The sequence below is a fragment of the Lepisosteus platostomus genome, unplaced genomic scaffold (assembly GCF_059453375.1).
Source record: "Lepisosteus platostomus isolate fLepPlt1 unplaced genomic scaffold, fLepPlt1.hap1 Scaffold_75_H1, whole genome shotgun sequence".
In the NCBI taxonomy this organism is placed as follows: Eukaryota; Metazoa; Chordata; class Actinopteri; order Semionotiformes; family Lepisosteidae; genus Lepisosteus; species Lepisosteus platostomus.
This window is the reverse complement of record NW_028291687.1, coordinates 92,501-110,171: the sequence shown is the minus strand read 5'-3', so window position 1 is coordinate 110,171 and position 17,671 is coordinate 92,501. Positions and strand designations below refer to the sequence as shown.

Here is a 17,671-nt window from a genome sequence, read left to right as displayed (position 1 = left end):
CGGAAACGACGCACTCTGGGAAGCCGCTATGCAAAGCGAGGTCCCAAGATCCCCTGCGGCCGGACACTTCCCGCCCCCCAAAGAAAAGAGCGCCAATCAGACGGCCGGAGACCGTGGACTCGCGGAGCAGACTGCCACAATCGCCATAACAAGACCGATTGCGGGCGGTTTTGTTTTCTCTCTTTGACCAGCCAGGCTGCGCCCCACCCGAAGGCAGGGAAGCACAAAAATTGCATGGAACGCATTCATGCTCCTCTCCATGGAAATCTTTAGTAAAAGGCGAAAGATTTGTACGAGATGAAGAGAAACCAGAGTGCGTTTCCGGCACAGTGTGGCCGGGTGTTTTCCGAGTTATCGCACGGATTCGGCACGCTCGCAAGCCGTGAGCCGCAGGCGATGAGCCCGGAGCTGAACGGGCCCCACTGGCTCGTTTGTAAGGCCAGGTGTATTGCCAACCACGACCGGCAGGGCAGAGGCTTTGAAGGCGGCCTGGGCTCCTGTAGCTGTGCAGCCACGCACTCTGGTTTTTCTTCATCTCGTACAAATCTTTTGCCTTTTACTAAAGATTTCCGTGGAGAGGAGCATGAATGAGTTCCATGCAATTTTTGTGCTTCTCTGCCTTCGGGTGGGGCGCAGCCTGGCTGGTCAAAGAGAGAAAACAAAAACGCCCGCAATCGGTCTTGTTATGGCGATTGTGGCAGTCTGCACCGCGAGTCCACGGTCTCCGGCCGTCTGATTGGCGCTCTTTTCTTTGGGGGTTGGGAAGTGTCCGGCCGCAGGGGATCTTGGGACCTCGCTTTGCATAGCGGCTTCCCAGAGTGCGTCGTTTCCGGCACAGTGTGGCTGGGTGTTTTCCGAGTTATCGCACGGATTGGTCACGCTCGCAAGCCGTGTCTTTTAGCTGTCTTTTCTGCACTCGGGGTAGGAGTGAATGTTGAGTTGCCCTTAGAAATGAAGCAGAGCACTTCAACGGCACGGGTGTGTGTGTGTGCGCCCTGGTGATTCTGGGAGACAGATCGAACCTGGGCTAAAAGAGAGGAGGCTTAGCCCTCTTCCATTTACTAGTTCAAAGTTGTACAACCCATTTGTATCTGCTAGGCGGCGCAGTCGTCGTGCACAAAGAACGCTTTGAAAAGCGTCAAAGGCAAGTCATTCTGAGTTGGTTGTTTGTGTTTTCCGTTCAGACGCGAAATGCTGAAATGATCTCTCGGCTCCTCGGTTGTCATTTCTGCTCCGTAAAGGAATCACAGCACGCGTCGGCTTCCAGCACGGTGGGTCGGGACACGATGCCGGGGGGTCGGAGAGAGCGATGTCTTCCTCATTAGTATAGGACCTGTCACCTGTCCCCACCTGTCACGCGGGAGACAGGGGTACATCAGGACGCGCATTGAAGTGAAAGCAGGATGCGCTGCGACATGCACTGTGCAGATCCCGCCACACTAAGAGGTGAGTGGGTCTGTTCGATAACAGCGCTAGGCGAATCCCCAATCCCCTTTTGTGCGTGGCGACAAAAGAAGTCTGAAGTCCGTTTCCACCCGGGGACCTTTCGCGTGTGAGGCGAACGTGATAACCACTACACTACGGAAACAGTGGTCAGATGTGCCCAGCGGCCCAGTGCTGAGCTTCGCCAATGCGATTCAGCGGCTTCCAGTGCCTTTATTGGTGTGCGCTGATGGACCGTGCTCTCTCTCCAGAGTCCAGCACGCCTGTCATGGACGGAGCAGGAAAGGCGGCGCCACATTCTACAGCCCTCTCCACGCAATCGACGAAATCGGGCTACTGAAGTGGAGAAAATCGCCTCTCCAGAAAGTGCAAATATCATCTTGGAGAGTATAAATCCTATTGCCAAAGGTCAGCCCTGTCTACCAGAGTAACCCTCCCACCTCCTGCAGCGATGGTCAGCTCGTCTCACACGCGAGAAGTTTCGGCTGGAAACAAGCGCCCCCTCTTCTCGCACGTTTTGCACGTTCGAGTAGTTTTAATGCGGCTCCTTCGTACACGGTGCTGATCTTTTGGAAAGCAGGAGGCAAAATTAACACGTTCTCATACCGGGAGTCGAACCCGGGCCGCCTGGGTGAAAGCCAGGAATCCTAACCGCTAGACCATATGGGAGCACGCAACCCTGCTGTTCCGGGCATCATGCAAGCAAACCACAGAAATATTAGAAAACACGCAAGAGAGTTGTCACTCAGAGTGTCGAAGGGTCGATGTATACTGGGGCTCAGTTGAAATGCAACGTCAGGACTTTTCCGAATTATGTCACACGAAGAGAGCACAGCCTTTTCCGCCCTGCCACGTGTGTATCGGTAACTCGCCGTGATCGTATAGTGGTCAGTACTTTGCGTTGTGGCCGCAACAACCCCAGTTCGAATCCGGGTCACGGCAGAATAGGGGCGTCTGCTTTTACTACTTGCACGAATGAAGGCAAAAAAAAGCCAATCGATGTGAACGAACGGCGCTTTACAGAGGAGTACTGCCTGACTGGATCGTTGATGAACGACAGAGGCCACTCTGACCTCTTCTCGGGTTTCTTCAATTACTTACTAAGGATCTTCTTCACATTCGCCCATGCAGGGGAAGCCAGTTACACCAAAGCAAACGCAGGAAAGTGCAATTCAAGCAGAGACCAGGAGGGACTTGTTTACACCGAGAGTGGTCGGAGAATGGAACAATGCGCCCAGCCCTGTTGGTGGAGCCGATTCTTGATGAGATCTTGGGCTCACTAAGAAGCCCCCGCTGGATGCTAATCTTTCTGCTGTTCTTGCAGGTCCTGCGCTGCTTTTGAGCCGACAAGGCTCGTCCTGGTCTGTCGGCACAACCCAATTGCAAATGATCGGCTCCGTGTACAGACGGAACGTGCGTTTGGTACAAGACTGCATGAAGGCACCGGAAATACATTGGGAACAAATGACCGGTCGCTCAATACCTCTGTGAAGTACAGGAGCATGCAGAACGAGGCTGTTTCCGCCCGGTCTCGAACCGGGGACCTTTCGCGTGTTAGGCGAACGTGATAGCCGCTACACTACGGAAACCTGCAGGGACAGCTGCTGGTGTCTCGCTTGCGTTTCCGGCTGAGAAAGGGAAGCGTCACTTTAGGCAGGGGGCGCTGGAGAGAGGAACAAAGGGCGCGATGAAACAAAATACCGAAACCCTGGATCTTTAGATCTTCAGTCTAACGCTCTCCCAACTGAGCTATTTCGGCGGTGGACAGAGCGCACAGCCACCTGCTCCAGCCTTCCTGTGTTGCGGCATGAGCGCACCAAGAGGAGCGGGAGAGTGTTGCAGGAACGTCACTCAGAAGGAAAGCCACCCAGCTGCGCCCTCTGAGCTCTGTCCAGCGCATCTTCCTCGCATGGACTCCTGCCTGCGACGGGCAGGAAAAAATTAGCAAGAACAGAACAACACCCCATGGGTGTCTCATGACCACACCTTAGGTTGTGACACGTGCAGGTGTGAGGGGTTGCCGGGCTACTTTGGAGCAGAGCTTGGGCGGAGGGGGGGCGGGAAAGCAGACAAAGAGGTGACACCTCAAGGTCTGCACGATCACAGCTCTCCGCCGCCCCAGGCTTCCGCTCGATAAGCTGCTGGACACACCCGCCCCTCCTCACACAGACCGTGGAAAAGCCCCCGAGTGGGAGGGCTCTCTCTTCCTCCCAGGAGCTCTTGGACACGACGCACAGACAGGGTGCGGGGAGCTGCCGCCTGCAAACACGGCTCCAGGCAGGACTCCGCTCCGCAGGAGCCGCAGAGCAGAGCAGAGGAGATGGGGGCAGCTTAGCTCCTGTGCAGAGACCTGAGCTGCTGCTGCTGCAGACGCTGTCTTTTCTGCACTCGGGGTAGGAGTGAATGTTGAGTTGCCCTTAGAAATGAAGCAGAGCACTTCAACGGCACAGGTGTGTGTGTGTGCGTGCGCCCTGGTGATTCTGGGAGACAGATCGAACCTGGGCTAAAAGAGAGGAGGCTTAGCCCTCTTCCATTTGCTACTTCAAAGTTGTACAACCCATTTGTATCTGCTAGGCGGCGCAGTCGTCGTGCACAAAGAACGCTTTGAAAAGCGTCCAAAGCAAGTCATTCCGAGTTGGTCGTTTGTGTTTTCCACTAATGTAAGAGCTATTTCAAGTGCGACGTGGTGCGGCTTTTCAAATGCTTGTGGGCATTTCTCTGTTGTTGATTCTTTTTTTGTCTGTAACAAAGTGGCATTTTCATGTCCGGACGGGGAGACTTTATCATTCCGACATGAAGCCACCCTTAAGTCCTCTGAGGCGTGTCTGTCTGCAAGGCTTGTATTTTGGAAATGTTTTTTTGAAACGGAAAACGACTTTGAAATAGGCTTCCGCCGGCGTCTCGCGATCCAGGTAAGATTGTAGCAAGAACGCAGCGGCTGTGGGGCTTGCTGTAGTCGTGGCCGAGTGGTTAAGGCGATGGCCTAGAAATCCATTGGGGTCTCCCCGCGCAGGTTCGAATCCTGCCGACTACGTTATCTGCCTCCAGTCGGTGTGTTTCGGCGCAAGCAAAGAAGTGCGCCTCTTTGCTGTTCCTGGTGGTTTTAAAACGCCCAATCGCTTGTACCCGCTGCCTTGGAAATAAGTTCTTCAGCATCCGCGAATGGCATTTTGCAGCTGGAAGCAGATGTCGATGCACTTTGCACAGAGCACCAAAAAAGCGTCTTTTTTGAAGGCCCAGGCACTGAGCATTGGTGGTTCAGTGGTAGCATTCTCGCCTGCCATGCGGGAGGCTCGGGTTCGATTCCTGGCCAATGCAGTGGCTTTTGCAGCGAGCGGCTCCATCACTTGCATCCCCTTGCAACTCGCAACTGAAAACCCACTGAAGCTAAGCAGGTGTGAGCCAGGTCAGTACCCGAATAAGGGTGAGCTACAGGGAAAAACAAAGCTTCCAGCTGGAAGCGGTGTTAATGGTGCCGGCGGGGGGGCGCTCACCCTGAGGTCCGTGCAGGTCCCAATGCCCCAGTATAGTGACGGAGTTGCTGTGTTGTAAAAGGGCGCTGTCTTTTGGATGAGATGTAAAACCGAGGTCACAGCGTTCTGTGGTCATTCAAAATGACCACCAAAACCTTTGACAAAAGCTCTTGGTAATTGATGGTCTTCAATAATGCTTCTCCTTTAGGTACATTTTAAATCAGCTGAAAAATGCTGTGAAATGGGGGGGCACTTCAGGCCAGTGTAGGATTTGGGTTACAAGAACCATGAAACTGCACGAGAAAGCCCGTACACTGAATTACACGGCTTTCTATTCAAAGGAGGACAAAAGAAATTCCCTGAGTTTGATTTTTTGCAGCACAGAGAGGAGCACTGTCGTGAGGCTGGTTAGCTCAGTTGGTTAGAGTGTGGTGCTAATAACGCCAAGGTCGCGGGTTCGAGCCCCGTACGGGCCAGGTCCTTTTCTCCTCTCTTACCAAAGCTGTTAGGTTCCTTTCCGTGGTGAGAGGGGTTGTCATGCAACGCTGCCACATAGTGCCGACAGACAAGAGTGTTGCGTGAGAAGAGAAAAGTGTTTGAAGATTTAAGAGTGTCTTAGGTGGAGCCAAAATCAAGTGTCACAAATGCAAGTGGTTGGATTTCCAATGTTTAATATGGTAAATCCTTAAGTTTCTTGGCGGTATCCTTTACAGTCCTCTGTTCGGTCGACAAGGGACTGAAGGGGGCAGCTTTCCTCACACATACAGTGCAATGTACTGTAGTGTTCCCCTTCATTGAATTCGCAGTTCTGCATCAGACCTCTAACTCGTTTCCTTAGCTTGGATTTAAGCCACGAAGCAGGCTTCTACTGTATAAGGAATCACAAACTATTTGAGAGGCCACCATCCCAGGGGGAACTGACAAAGTCTATCCCTAAACACCTAGCGCGGTCTCTCGAGAGACTGTCAAAAATCGCTTTCTCCGTTTGCGTTGCAAGTAAGTGAAAACGCGGTCTCAACCCAGAGCCACTTGGCAGCAGCGACACGTAAATACCGTTACTGTTACTGCTCGATACCGACGTTAGCCTACTATACCATGTTCAGCCACCGCTAGAAAATGCACGGCTCTAGAACCGGAGCAAACGACAGGAGGGCCAACACCGAACGGGCACACGTGTCAGACATGGAGCGCGACGAGAATGGGATTCGAACCCATGCGTGCAGAGCACAATGGATTAGCAGTCCATCGCCTTAACCACTCGGCCACCTCGTTGAGGGATCTGGGCTGTCCGGACATGGGTTGGCGCGCTCCAGATGATCTTTTTCTTTTTTTTCCCCCGTACTCGAGGGTCATTTTCCTGTTCCACATGCGATTTCAACATTTTCCTTGGGAGATGTCAAGCCAGCAAGCCACTGCTGTGGTTCAGTGGCCAGTGTGGAGTTCAGTGGCCCTGTTGTACACAGAAAGCACATTGAGCTCCTTGGACATGAAAAGTTCCAGATAAAAGCCATTTGTCACCCTTTCTCTTGGTGTTGATGTTGCTATTATATGTAAAGGTGGCAACTTGCTCAGCGAGCAGGCGGAGCACACACCGAATGCAGATGTGTCTGAGTGGTGTGTCCAAGTGGCTGTCAAAGGACAGCTCTCCTGGGGCGCCGTGGCTTAGTTGCTTAAGGTGCCTGTCTAGTAAACAGGAGACCCTGGCTCCGAATCCCAGCGGTGCCTTTTTTGTTCTGTCTTCTCGAACAGAACTGGTCATTATGGACAACCGCCTACGGCTAGACTTAATTAAATGCAAGCATTCATTTCCTGTCTTGAACAACTTGTTTTTCTTATAATGGATGCAACTTGCAAAACATGAAATACAAACCTTGCTAATCAGCACTCGTGGCTGGCAAAAAAAAAAAAGAAGTCAGCAATGTTTTTTTCTTTAACCTTAACCCTTCTAATGGAGAAGAGTTAAACGACCGAGTCTATGCAGCTTAAACGGTGCGCACGTCGGGTTCTTAGCTGAAAGGGTGGTAAATCACGCTCACCCCAGTCCTTAATCTTTTAAAGAGGATACAAAATTGAACCTAGTCGCCACATCACATACATCCTGTTCAACGATAAAAAGGTAACGTCTATCCTCACTCCAGAGTCAATCTCACGTTGAGGGCATATTTTTTTCCACTTTACCATGAGTCGGGCTCGGCTGCACAGAGGCGAGAGCAGAGCAATGAGGTCACGGGGACAGGGGAGTCACACGCTGGCTGTTTGAACACGCGGAAGATCACTGAGGGATCCACAGTATGTGGACCCTCCGTGCGCCATCAGTCCGCACTCCGGACTCTGAATCCTGCCATCCGAGTTAAGATCTCGGCGGAACCTGAGGCGCAGTTCCTTCTTAAAACGTAATCTGGTGAGCATTTCTAGAATCGTACTTGTATAGATGCAGCCTTTAATGTGTTGCTAGGTTAAAATTGATGACTTCTTGAACTTCAGTAGGCAACTGCCCTCTTGATTTCGGATTTAATTTCTTTATTACAGGGGCACTTTTATGAAGACAGAGTCATGTTCAGGTACTTTGCTTGATGGAGGAAGCTCATTTCGGACTCTGTGACCTGCTCACCTGGAAAGGTCTGCTGTACTACTACAAGAGAGAAGTAGAGTCTGGAAGAAGGGACAATTTTATGATGCTTTGGAAGATAATGTTTTTTTTTTCTTTGAAATCGAAATGAATCAGAATATCAGTGCAAAAGACAGAAGATATGGTTTTAAAACAGACAAAATGTAGAAAACAGGTGTTTCTCACTTTTGGTAAAGAATGGACCGGGGGTAATAGTTTACTAGTTGCAGTGCTGATCTCACTGGGTTACAGTCCTGCAGTGTCACACCGGGGCCAGTGGCGCAATGGATAACGCGTCTGACTACGGATCAGGAGATTGCAGGTTCGACTCCTGCCTGGCTCGGGTCGTTTTTAAACGCATCGGGCTACTCCCTAAGTAGTCTGTGCTACTTACTGCATTGTAATCGTACCCAGTAAGAGATTTCCTTCATGTAAATGAACTGCACCTGACAGCTTTAGAAAAACACCTGGGCTCAGTACGGTGCTGAGAGCTCAGCGTTGCTGTTCTAATTAGCACGCACTGCATCGGCTATGAGCCCGAACTTTTCAATTATTTCGATCAGTAAGTCAACACGTAGTCCACATGAACGGTAGAAATATTCTCTTGTCTGTCTCTTGTTTGTATAGAACTGAATGTCCCTGACAATGTACTGTTAGTTTTAATTGAAGAACGGCACTTGTGTTCAAATATACCAGACAAGTTTATGTAACTGCTCATGCGACACTCAGTTGTAATTAGTCAAGAAATAAAGTCGAACAACAGCTGCGGGTTTGATTCTGAACGTATGAGATTGCAGCGCCTTTTACTTCCATTGACAAATGACAGAGATTCGAAGAGAGATCCTTCAGACCAGCAAGCAAACCCACGGCTATTTCGGTTTTCTATCTAGGCAACGTTGGTGTCTGCAATAGCATACATGAAAGCGTGATGCAATTTCTGTGGCTACATTTGTTGCACGTCATGCACAGTAAGAGTGTTTCTAACACCAAATAAAAAGTCAACAATTAGCGATCACGCCTTCTCCTCAGTTAACCCACTGAAACCCTTGCTGTTAACAGTTCTTTACTGCGTGCTTTAGGAGCACCTACATATCGTGTCGGTTCTTTCAGCTTTATTCATTAGGTTTTCAAAGGCATAAGCAGAGCACCAGAGGTGCGAAGGCAAAGTGTGTGGTTATCTGAAGAATTGATGTCCATGGCAGCGGGGCCAAGCGATTTAGCGTTGTTATAGTACCAGGAAAGGAGAAGCGGCACTTCGCCTCTGCCGCGCAGGCACAAGGCGACGTGCGGCAGACGCCGGAGTCGGCAGGTTTCGAACCTGCGCGGGGAAGCCCCAACGCATTTCGAGCCCATCGCCTTAACCACTCGACCACGACAAAAGCGAGCCCGCCGCCGCCGCATTCCTCCTATAATCAAACACGGACTGCGAGATGGCTGCGGATACCTTTTTAAAGTTGCTCTCCGTTAAAAAAAAAATACCTTTCACAAGATACGTGCCGGCAGACAGACACGCCTCAGAGGGTTTAAGGCTGGCTTCACGTTCAAATGATAAAGTCCCCCCCTTCCGGATGTCAAAATGCAACTTTGGCAGACAGAACAAACATCAACAAACCACAAATGTGGACAAGGATTTTACAAGCTGCACCACACTGCACTTTCAAAAGCATTTACGTTCGTGTTAGACGCAGGACTTGCCTTTGATTTGCGCGCTTACGAACGCCATGGAAAACGAAACAAAACTAAAGCCCTCAGCTCCTGCACGTGATTATAATGCCGTTACGTGTCGAAGCAGTAATTTACGTCATCCTACCACTGCAACACGGGGAATAGAGAGAAATGAGCACACGCTACGAATCGTCTCAATCACTCCCTAGAGTCGTAAGGCGCATTGAAGGGTGCACCCCCATCATTAATCGTTGCGCCTCTGTGAAAGGAAAGCTCTTGGGCAGTCTTTGAAACAGCTCGGATGAAACACTTGATTGCTTCCATGTGCATCTGGAGCCCACTTCTTATTTTCACTTCACGCCGCCCAAAGCATTTCTAAAACAGGAGATTCGCGTTTGGGAATGCGCCCTGCCCTACAAATAAAACAGGTCTACGGGTCTGAAACCTGCTCCCCGGAAAACAGCTCTGTTGCGCTTTTGATCAAAGGGAGATTCGCTGTTCTTACTTTTTGATGACATAACACCCAAAGGGGCTTCTTTGGAGCTGGATTCCAACCAGCATCCTTAAGTTTCTTGGCGGTATCCTTTACAGTCCTCTGTTCGGTCGACAAGGGACTGAAGGGGGCAGCTTTCCTCACACATACAGTGCAATGTACTGTAGTGTTCCCCTTCATTGAATTCGCAGTTCTGCATCAGACCTCTAACTCGTTTCCTTAGCTTGGATTTAAGCCACGAAGCAGGCTTCTACTGTATAAGGAATCACAAACTATTTGAGAGGCCACCATCCCAGGGGGAACTGACAAAGTCTATCCCTAAACACCTAGCGCGGTCTCTCGAGAGACTGTCAAAAATCGCTTTCTCCGTTTGCGTTGCAAGTAAGTGAAAACGCGGTCTCAACCCAGAGCCACTTGGCAGCAGCGACACGTAAATACCGTTACTGTTACTGCTCGATACCGACGTTAGCCTACTATACCATGTTCAGCCACCGCTAGAAAATGCACGGCTCTAGAACCGGAGCAAACGACAGGAGGGCCGACGCCGAACGGGCACACGTGTCAGACATGGAGCGCGACGAGAATGGGATTCGAACCCATGCGTGCAGAGCACAATGGATTAGCAGTCCATCGCCTTAACCACTCGGCCACCTCGTCGAGGGATCTGCGCTGTCCGGACATGGGTTGGCGCGCTCCAGATGATCTTTTTCTTTTTTTTCCCCCGTACTCGAGGGTCATTTTCCTGTTCCACATGCGATTTCAACATTTTCCTTGGGAGATGTCAAGCCAGCAAGCCACTGCTGTGGTTCAGTGGCCAGTGTGGAGTTCAGTGGCCCTGTTGTACACAGAAAGCACATTGAGCTCCTTGGACATGAAAAGTTCCAGATAAAAGCCATTTGTCACCCTTTCTCTTGGTGTTGATGTTGCTATTATATGTAAAGGTGGCAACTTGCTCAGCGAGCAGGCGGAGCACACACCGAATGCAGATGTGTCTGAGTGGTGTGTCCAAGTGGCTGTCAAAGGACAGCTCTCCTGGGGCGCCGTGGCTTAGTTGCTTAAGGTGCCTGTCTAGTACACAGGAGACCCTGGCTCCGAATCCCAGCGGTGCCTTTTTTGTTCTGTCTTCTCGAACAGAACTGGTCATTATGGACAACCGCCTACGGCTAGACTTAATTAAATGCAAGCATTCATTTCCTGTCTTGAACAACTTGTTTTTCTTATAATGGATGCAACTTGCAAAACATGAAATACAAACCTTGCTAATCAGCACTCGTGGCTGGCAAAAAAAAAAAGAAGTCAGCAATGTTTTTTTCTTTAACCTTAACCCTTCTAATGGAGAAGAGTTAAACGACCGAGTCTATGCAGCTTAAACGGTGCGCACGTCGGGTTCTTAGCTGAAAGGGTGGTAAATCACGCTCACCCCAGTCCTTAATCTTTTAAAGAGGATACAAAATTGAACCTAGTCGCCACATCACATACATCCTGTTCAACGATAAAAAGGTAACGTCTATCCTCACTCCAGAGTCAATCTCACGTTGAGGGCATATTTTTTTCCACTTTACCATGAGTCGGGCTCGGCTGCACAGAGGCGAGAGCAGAGCAATGAGGTCACGGGGACAGGGGAGTCACACGCTGGCTGTTTGAACACGCGGAAGATCACTGAGGGATCCACAGTATGTGGACCCTCCGTGCGCCATCAGTCCGCACTCCGGACTCTGAATCCTGCCATCCGAGTTAAGATCTCGGCGGAACCTGAGGCGCAGTTCCTTCTTAAAACGTAATCTGGTGAGCATTTCTAGAATCGTACTTGTATAGATGCAGCCTTTAATGTGTTGCTAGGTTAAAATTGATGACTTCTTGAACTTCAGTAGGCAACTGCCCTCTTGATTTCGGATTTAATTTCTTTATTACAGGGGCACTTTTATGAAGACAGAGTCATGTTCAGGTACTTTGCTTGATGGAGGAAGCTCATTTCGGACTCTGTGACCTGCTCACCTGGAAAGGTCTGCTGTACTACTACAAGAGAGAAGTAGAGTCTGGAAGAAGGGACAATTTTATGATGCTTTGGAAGATAATGTTTTTTTTTTCTTTGAAATCGAAATGAATCAGAATATCAGTGCAAAAGACAGACTCTTGGTTTGGTTTAAAGAGATATGGTTTTAAAACAGACAAAATGTAGAAAACAGGTGTTTCTCACTTTTGGAAAAGAATGGACCGGGGGTAATATTTTACTAGTTGCAGTGCTGATCTCACTGGGTTACAGTCCTGCAGTGTCACACCGGGGCCAGTGGCGCAATGGATAACGCGTCTGACTACGGATCAGGAGATTGCAGGTTCGACTCCTGCCTGGCTCGGGTCGTTTTTAAACGCATCGGGCTACTCCCTAATTAGTCTGTGCTACTTACTGCATTGTAATCGTACCCAGTAAGAGATTTCCTTCATGTAAATGAACTGCACCTGACAGCTTTAGAAAAACACCTGGCCTCAGTACGGTGCTGAGAGCTCAGCGTTGCTGTTCTAATTAGCACGCACTGCATCGGCTATGAGCCTGAACTTTTCAATTATTCCGATCAGTAAGTCAACACGTAGTCCACATGAACGGTAGAAATATTCTCTTGTCTGTCTCTTGTTTGTATAGAACTGAATGTCCCTGACAATGTACTGTTAGTTTTAATTGAAGAACGGCATTTGTGTTCAAATATACCAGACAAGTTTATGTAACTGCTCATGCGACACTCAGATGTAATTAGTCAAGAAATAAAGTCGAACAACAGCTGCGGGTTTGATTCTGAATGTATGAGATTGCAGTGCCTTTTACTTCCATTGACAAATGATAGAGATTCGAAGAGAGATCCTTCAGACCAGCAAGCAAACCCACGGCTATTTCGGTTTTCTATCTAGGCAACGTTGGTGTCTGCAATAGCATACGTTGGTGCCGTAGGCTTTGGGAGGAAAACCTGCAGGATGGAAAGGTGATCTATAGCCTCATCTCTAGAGATGTTTTGTTGCTGTGGCATGTGTGTGACCCATATTAAAAAAAAAATATCGAAGCTGCCTCTAAATCTGCAAATGAAGATGAGTCGATATACCACTTGTTTTTCGTATAACTAGACATATATTCATTTGTTACTGATTTCATTCATTGAGCACGGGTACAATAGAGGTACAGCAATTCACTGTTTGACATGTCTGGTACAGAACCTACAGAACCTAGCAATTAAAAAAAGGGGTGAAACTGTCTTTAGACTCAGCATACAGTACCGAGGCCACCCATGACCAAATAAAGGCTAACCTCGATAATCAGCCTAAAGAACGCAGACTACAGCAAAACGACTGACTTTGAAAAGGGAATGAACGTCCGGAAGGAGTAGTGGAACTAGCTTGAGATGCTTCTCCGGACCCCTAACTAAAAGCCACCGAGAACCAGCAGCGGCGTCGACTCCTTTCGAACCGGGATCCTTCCGCAGCCACGCAGTTCGTGGTGTCCTAACCCTCCCGTATCTGATTTTGGACCATGCACATCAGGGGAGAGCACGAACGCAGTCCCCCACTACCAGAAATTATGCAGTCGAGATTCCCACATTTGGGGAATTCGCAGGGGTCAGCACAGCCGGAGTGCAACGGCCGAGCCTCGCCCTGGGTGAACCGATTCGATTTCGATTTTTAAGAACTTTATTTTCTTTTCACAAAAAAATACAGGACATCACAAATCAGAAAGCTTTACATTAATATACATACTTAAAACAGTATATATGATCACATCTCATTACATTTTGACACGGTAACAGTTACATAGCAACAATTTTCTTTTTTTCTGGTGCAAATCACATTCTTTACTTAAACATGATAATGTTTTTCACAGTTTCTTGAGATATTGACCTATGCTCTCTATTTCCCACAGATTTTCTGCTTCCTCCCTCCCTTCTCTCCACAGATCTCTGAGGTAATAGTTCTCTTGGGTGATGAACAGGGCCAGGCTACCTGCTGCCTTGACTGGGACCTCGATGCCTTTGAACAGCCCCATGTTCCTCACTCTCCACAGGGCGTCTTTCCCACTGTTCACCACGGCCCAGATCCTGTCAAACACGTCGGGAGGAAGTTTGACAGGAGAGATGCCGTATATGACGAAAGCAGCGGTCAGGGTAAATTGGGGCAAGAGAGCCTGCAACCAATCTTCAAACTGTGCCCAGAAGGCCTTAGCAAAAAAACAGGACCACAGGAGATGGGTCACAGTCTCCTCCTCGCCGCAGCCCACCCTAACGCAGCGAGGGCTGGGGGTGAGGCCCCTACGGTACAAGAAAGTTCGTACCGGTAAGCACTGGTGGAAGACACTCCAGGCTAAATCTCTGTTAATGTTGCACAGAAATTTAGAGGATGTGTGTCTCCACACCTTCCTTGTTTGGGCTGATGTTAAAATGCCCACAGGGGTCTGCCTATTGTTCTGGGGTGCAACGAAATCTTCCAGTTTTTGGACGCTGACATCTCGGAGGGGAATATGGCCAATTGGGTGAGATCTTAGAAAACTTTTAACTGTCCCATAAATTGCAGGGCATGTGTCAGAGAGTGGGACGTCCAGCTTGGGTCTGACACCCCACACTCTGAACTCCTCCCTACCTACCCAGAGCCTGGAAAAATAAGTCCAGGTACGCGCTGCAGGTGCTGTTGCAAAGCCTCTCAGCACAGAGGCCAGGAAAATGCACAGCAGCTTCGTAGCAATATCTGGGACAGACTTCCCCCCTGAGGGTAGCGGCCTGTACATTATTTCCCTTCTGAGTCTTTCCTGCTTCCCACCCCATAGAAATTGAAACATCAATCTCCTCAGCACCGCTGCAACACGGTGTGGGATTGGGAAGGTAGAAGCCAGAAAATTCAAGACAGGCAAGAGCTCGGCTTTGATGACCAGCACCTTCCCTGTCATGGTGAGGTCTCGGTCCTTCCATTGCATCAGTTTTTTGTTTAAGATTGGCAATTTGTTCTGCCAATTTACTGTTCCCATCTCTTCTCCAAAATACACCCCCAGGACCTTAATTCTCTTCTCTTGCAGCCTGAGATCATGTCCTTCTTTTGGCTCCCTCCAGTTCTGATAAAAAATCTCACTCTTAGATTTGTTAATTTTTGCGGATGAAGCCAAAGAGAAACGATCACAGCACTGCAGAGCTCTGCTAATTGAGGCATTGTCAGAGAGGAGCAGGGTGACGTCATCCATGTATAGAGATGTCTTTACCTCTCCTCCCCCACTTCCAGGCACTGGTATCCGATTAATGGCCTGATCCTGGCGCAAGGCACAGGCTAAGGGCTCCATAGCCAAAACGAATAACAAGGGGGATAATGGGCAGGCCTGCCTCACCTCTGAACAGACTTCAAAGGGGCGTGATCTATTGCCATTAACCATTACTCTGCTGTTGCTACCTGTGTACAGCAGGTTAATCCACTTTCTCATGATGGGGCCAAAATTCATGTGCTCAAGTACCGATGTTAAGTACTGCCGGTTTAGGCGGTCAAAGGCCTTTTCTAGGTCTACACCTAAAATGCACAGAGGGAGGGAGCGATCCTCTGAGTACAGACAAACATCCCTCAACAAGGCCAGGTTGTCGCTCATCAGGCGTCCTGCTATCCCACAAGTCTGTTCTTTCCCTACCAGTGAGGCCACTACATTTTGTAGGCGCAGGATCTTAGTGTCCACGCCTAAGAGGCTGAGGGGTCTCCAGTTCTTTATGTCATTCTTTGCTCCTTTCTTAAACAAGAGAGAGATAGTGCCTTCTCTTAAGGAGTCAGGCAGCAATTCTGTCTTATAGCTTTCCTCGAATAGGAGCAGTAGCGGATCCTGAAGCAGATCCCAAAAGGTGCAATAAAATTCTTTAGGGAGCCCGTCAGCAACCGGAGTTTTCCCCTTCTGTAAGCTCTCCATAGCCTGTCTCAGCTCTTCTACTGTCAAATCCCTCTCAAGTACTTCCCTATCTTCTTCACTCAAAACGTTTTCTAGCTTTGAGGTAAAAAAATGAATTTCTTCATCCTTTACCTCTGTAGAGCTGTACAGTCTTGAGTAGAAGGCCTCGGTGCAGGAGAGGATAGCACTCGGCTCTGTTCTCTCTCGTCCCTCCTCATCAACTACACTTTCCATGACAGACTTGGAGCCTACCACTTTCCTGAAAAAGAAGCGAGTACACTTCTCATTTTCTTCCAAGAACTGCACTCTGCTTCTTAACAGCACTCCTCGACTACTTTCTTCGGCTATGCTCCGGATGTCCTTTTTTAAAAGGGTGATATCCTCGAGCACATCGAAGCCACTGTGCAGCATCGTGTAGAGACGCTGCAGCTGCCTCTGTTTCCTGGCTAGCACTCCTCTCCGTCTGGCAGCAGCCTTCCTTCCCTCAGCCATGAAAAAGGCCTTTGTCCTCACCTTCACCTCCTCCCACCACTCTCCTACTGACCCGTACAGACACTGCAAGGACAGCCACTGTGATAGTTTCTCCTTGTAGCGGGATACAACCCCCTCGTTCTCTAGCAGCTTTGTGTTGAGTTTCCAGAGGCCTGGGCCAAAGACAGTCCCGCCCTGGAGTTCCACTCTACACCCTAAAGCCTGATGATCTGAGAAGAAGACAGGCTGAAGAGTGACCCCAACAACTTTCACTCTCTCTGAGACAAAGCAATAGTCAATTCTGGAGCTGCTATTCCTCCCTGACCATGTATATCCTGCTGTTGTGGGATATATACATCTATATGTGTCTGAGAGTTTAAAGTCTTGAACTAAGTTTTGCAGGGCCAGTGAGCTGGAATCCAATTTTATCGGAGAGCTAGACTGCCTGTCTGTGTGCTCTAAGATACAATTAAAATCCCCTCCCACTATCACGTCTGTGCTACTTAACAATAGGGGAGAGAGTGCCTTGAGTAGCTCCACCCTTCCTCCCACATCAGTAGGACAATACACATTGATTAGCCGCAGGTTAACGGTCCCCCATTCCACATCCACACACAGCAACCTGCCATCTATGACCCTCTGAATACTTTTCAATTTGAAAGCCCATCCTTTGAAAAGAATGGCCACGCCAGAGGCTCTGTTGTTATTGTCCCCTGACCAAACAGAAGGCCCTTTATCCCACCTATCTTCAAAGCTTTTATACCTCTCTTGATAGGCTAAAGCACACTCCTGCAACATCAACACATCTCCCTCTCTCTGCTGGAGGTAATCAAAGACAGACTGGCATTTCACTCTGTCATTGATACCTCTGGTGTTAAGAGAAATTATGTTTAGAGCCATATTACATAAGAAAGTGGAACCAGTCTTTACAAAACACATTTCTCTTCGGTCTCACCTGTTACCTTCTTCTTTTTCTTTTTCTTCTTACCAATTTCCTGCCAGCCATCCTCTGAATGAGCCTTCATCAGGGTGGCAGCAGTAAAAGCGTTCACGGAGTCCATTTCAAGGAAGGGGGTAGAGGGAGGGGTGGAGGGGTTCCAGCTGTCCCCATCGCCATGCTCTCCTTCCTCCTCGCTCGGGGAGAAAACAGAGTCATTTTTGCACTCCGGCTGTGCTGACCCCTGTGAATTCCCCAAATGTGGGAATCTCGACTGCATAATTTCTGGTAGTGGGGGACTGGGTTCGCGCTCTCCCCTGATGTGCTTGGTCCAAAATCAGATACGGGAGGGTTAGGACACCACGAGCTGCGTGGCTGCGGAAGGATCCCGGTTCGACAGGAGTGGACGCCGCTGCTGGTTCTCGCTGGCTTTTAGTTAGGGGTCCGGAGAAGCATCTCAAGCTAGTTCCACTACTCCTTCCGGACGTTCATTCCCTTTTCAAAGTCAGTCGTTTTGCTGTAGTCTGCGTTCTTTAGGCTGATTATCGAGGTTAGCCTTTATTTGGTCATGGGGGGCCTCGGTACTGTATGCTGAGTCTAAAGACAGTTTCACCCGTTTTCTGATTGCTGGGTTCTGTACCAGTGCAGACATGTCAAACAGTGAATGGCTGTACCTCTATTGTATCCATGCTCA

The 17,671-nt window shown here is 49.2% G+C and overlaps 10 non-coding genes and 1 pseudogene across 10 annotated transcripts; 5 read left to right on the top strand and 6 right to left on the bottom strand.

Annotated features, from left to right (window-relative positions):
• Positions 1-200: 200 nt before the first annotated feature.
• On the bottom strand, positions 201-317 carry LOC148631556 (U5 spliceosomal RNA). The gene has a single exon (XR_015934640.1). It is a non-coding gene; the product is annotated as a U5 spliceosomal RNA (small nuclear RNA).
• Positions 318-515: 198 nt separating this feature from the next.
• LOC148631555 (U5 spliceosomal RNA) lies at positions 516-632 on the top strand. Its single transcript, XR_015934639.1, has one exon. It is a non-coding gene; the product is annotated as a U5 spliceosomal RNA (small nuclear RNA).
• Positions 633-2,040: 1,408 nt separating this feature from the next.
• On the bottom strand, positions 2,041-2,112 carry trnae-uuc (transfer RNA glutamic acid (anticodon UUC)). Its single transcript has one exon. It is a non-coding gene; the product is annotated as a tRNA-Glu (tRNA).
• Positions 2,113-2,959: 847 nt separating this feature from the next.
• Positions 2,960-3,032, bottom strand: trnav-aac (transfer RNA valine (anticodon AAC)). The gene has a single exon. It is a non-coding gene; the product is annotated as a tRNA-Val (tRNA).
• Positions 3,033-4,395: 1,363 nt separating this feature from the next.
• Positions 4,396-4,477, top strand: trnas-aga (transfer RNA serine (anticodon AGA)). The gene has a single exon. It is a non-coding gene; the product is annotated as a tRNA-Ser (tRNA).
• Positions 4,478-5,318: 841 nt separating this feature from the next.
• On the top strand, positions 5,319-5,392 carry trnai-aau (transfer RNA isoleucine (anticodon AAU)). The gene has a single exon. It is a non-coding gene; the product is annotated as a tRNA-Ile (tRNA).
• Positions 5,393-6,106: 714 nt separating this feature from the next.
• Positions 6,107-6,188, bottom strand: trnas-gcu (transfer RNA serine (anticodon GCU)). Its single transcript has one exon. It is a non-coding gene; the product is annotated as a tRNA-Ser (tRNA).
• Positions 6,189-7,794: 1,606 nt separating this feature from the next.
• On the top strand, positions 7,795-7,867 carry trnar-acg (transfer RNA arginine (anticodon ACG)). The gene has a single exon. It is a non-coding gene; the product is annotated as a tRNA-Arg (tRNA).
• A 2,390-nt stretch (positions 7,868-10,257) lies between these two features.
• On the bottom strand, positions 10,258-10,339 carry trnas-gcu (transfer RNA serine (anticodon GCU)). Its single transcript has one exon. It is a non-coding gene; the product is annotated as a tRNA-Ser (tRNA).
• Positions 10,340-11,963: 1,624 nt separating this feature from the next.
• Positions 11,964-12,036, top strand: trnar-acg (transfer RNA arginine (anticodon ACG)). The gene has a single exon. It is a non-coding gene; the product is annotated as a tRNA-Arg (tRNA).
• Positions 12,037-13,204: 1,168 nt separating this feature from the next.
• Positions 13,205-13,345, bottom strand: LOC148631546 (U1 spliceosomal RNA; annotated as a pseudogene).
• Positions 13,346-17,671: the final 4,326 nt, after the last annotated feature.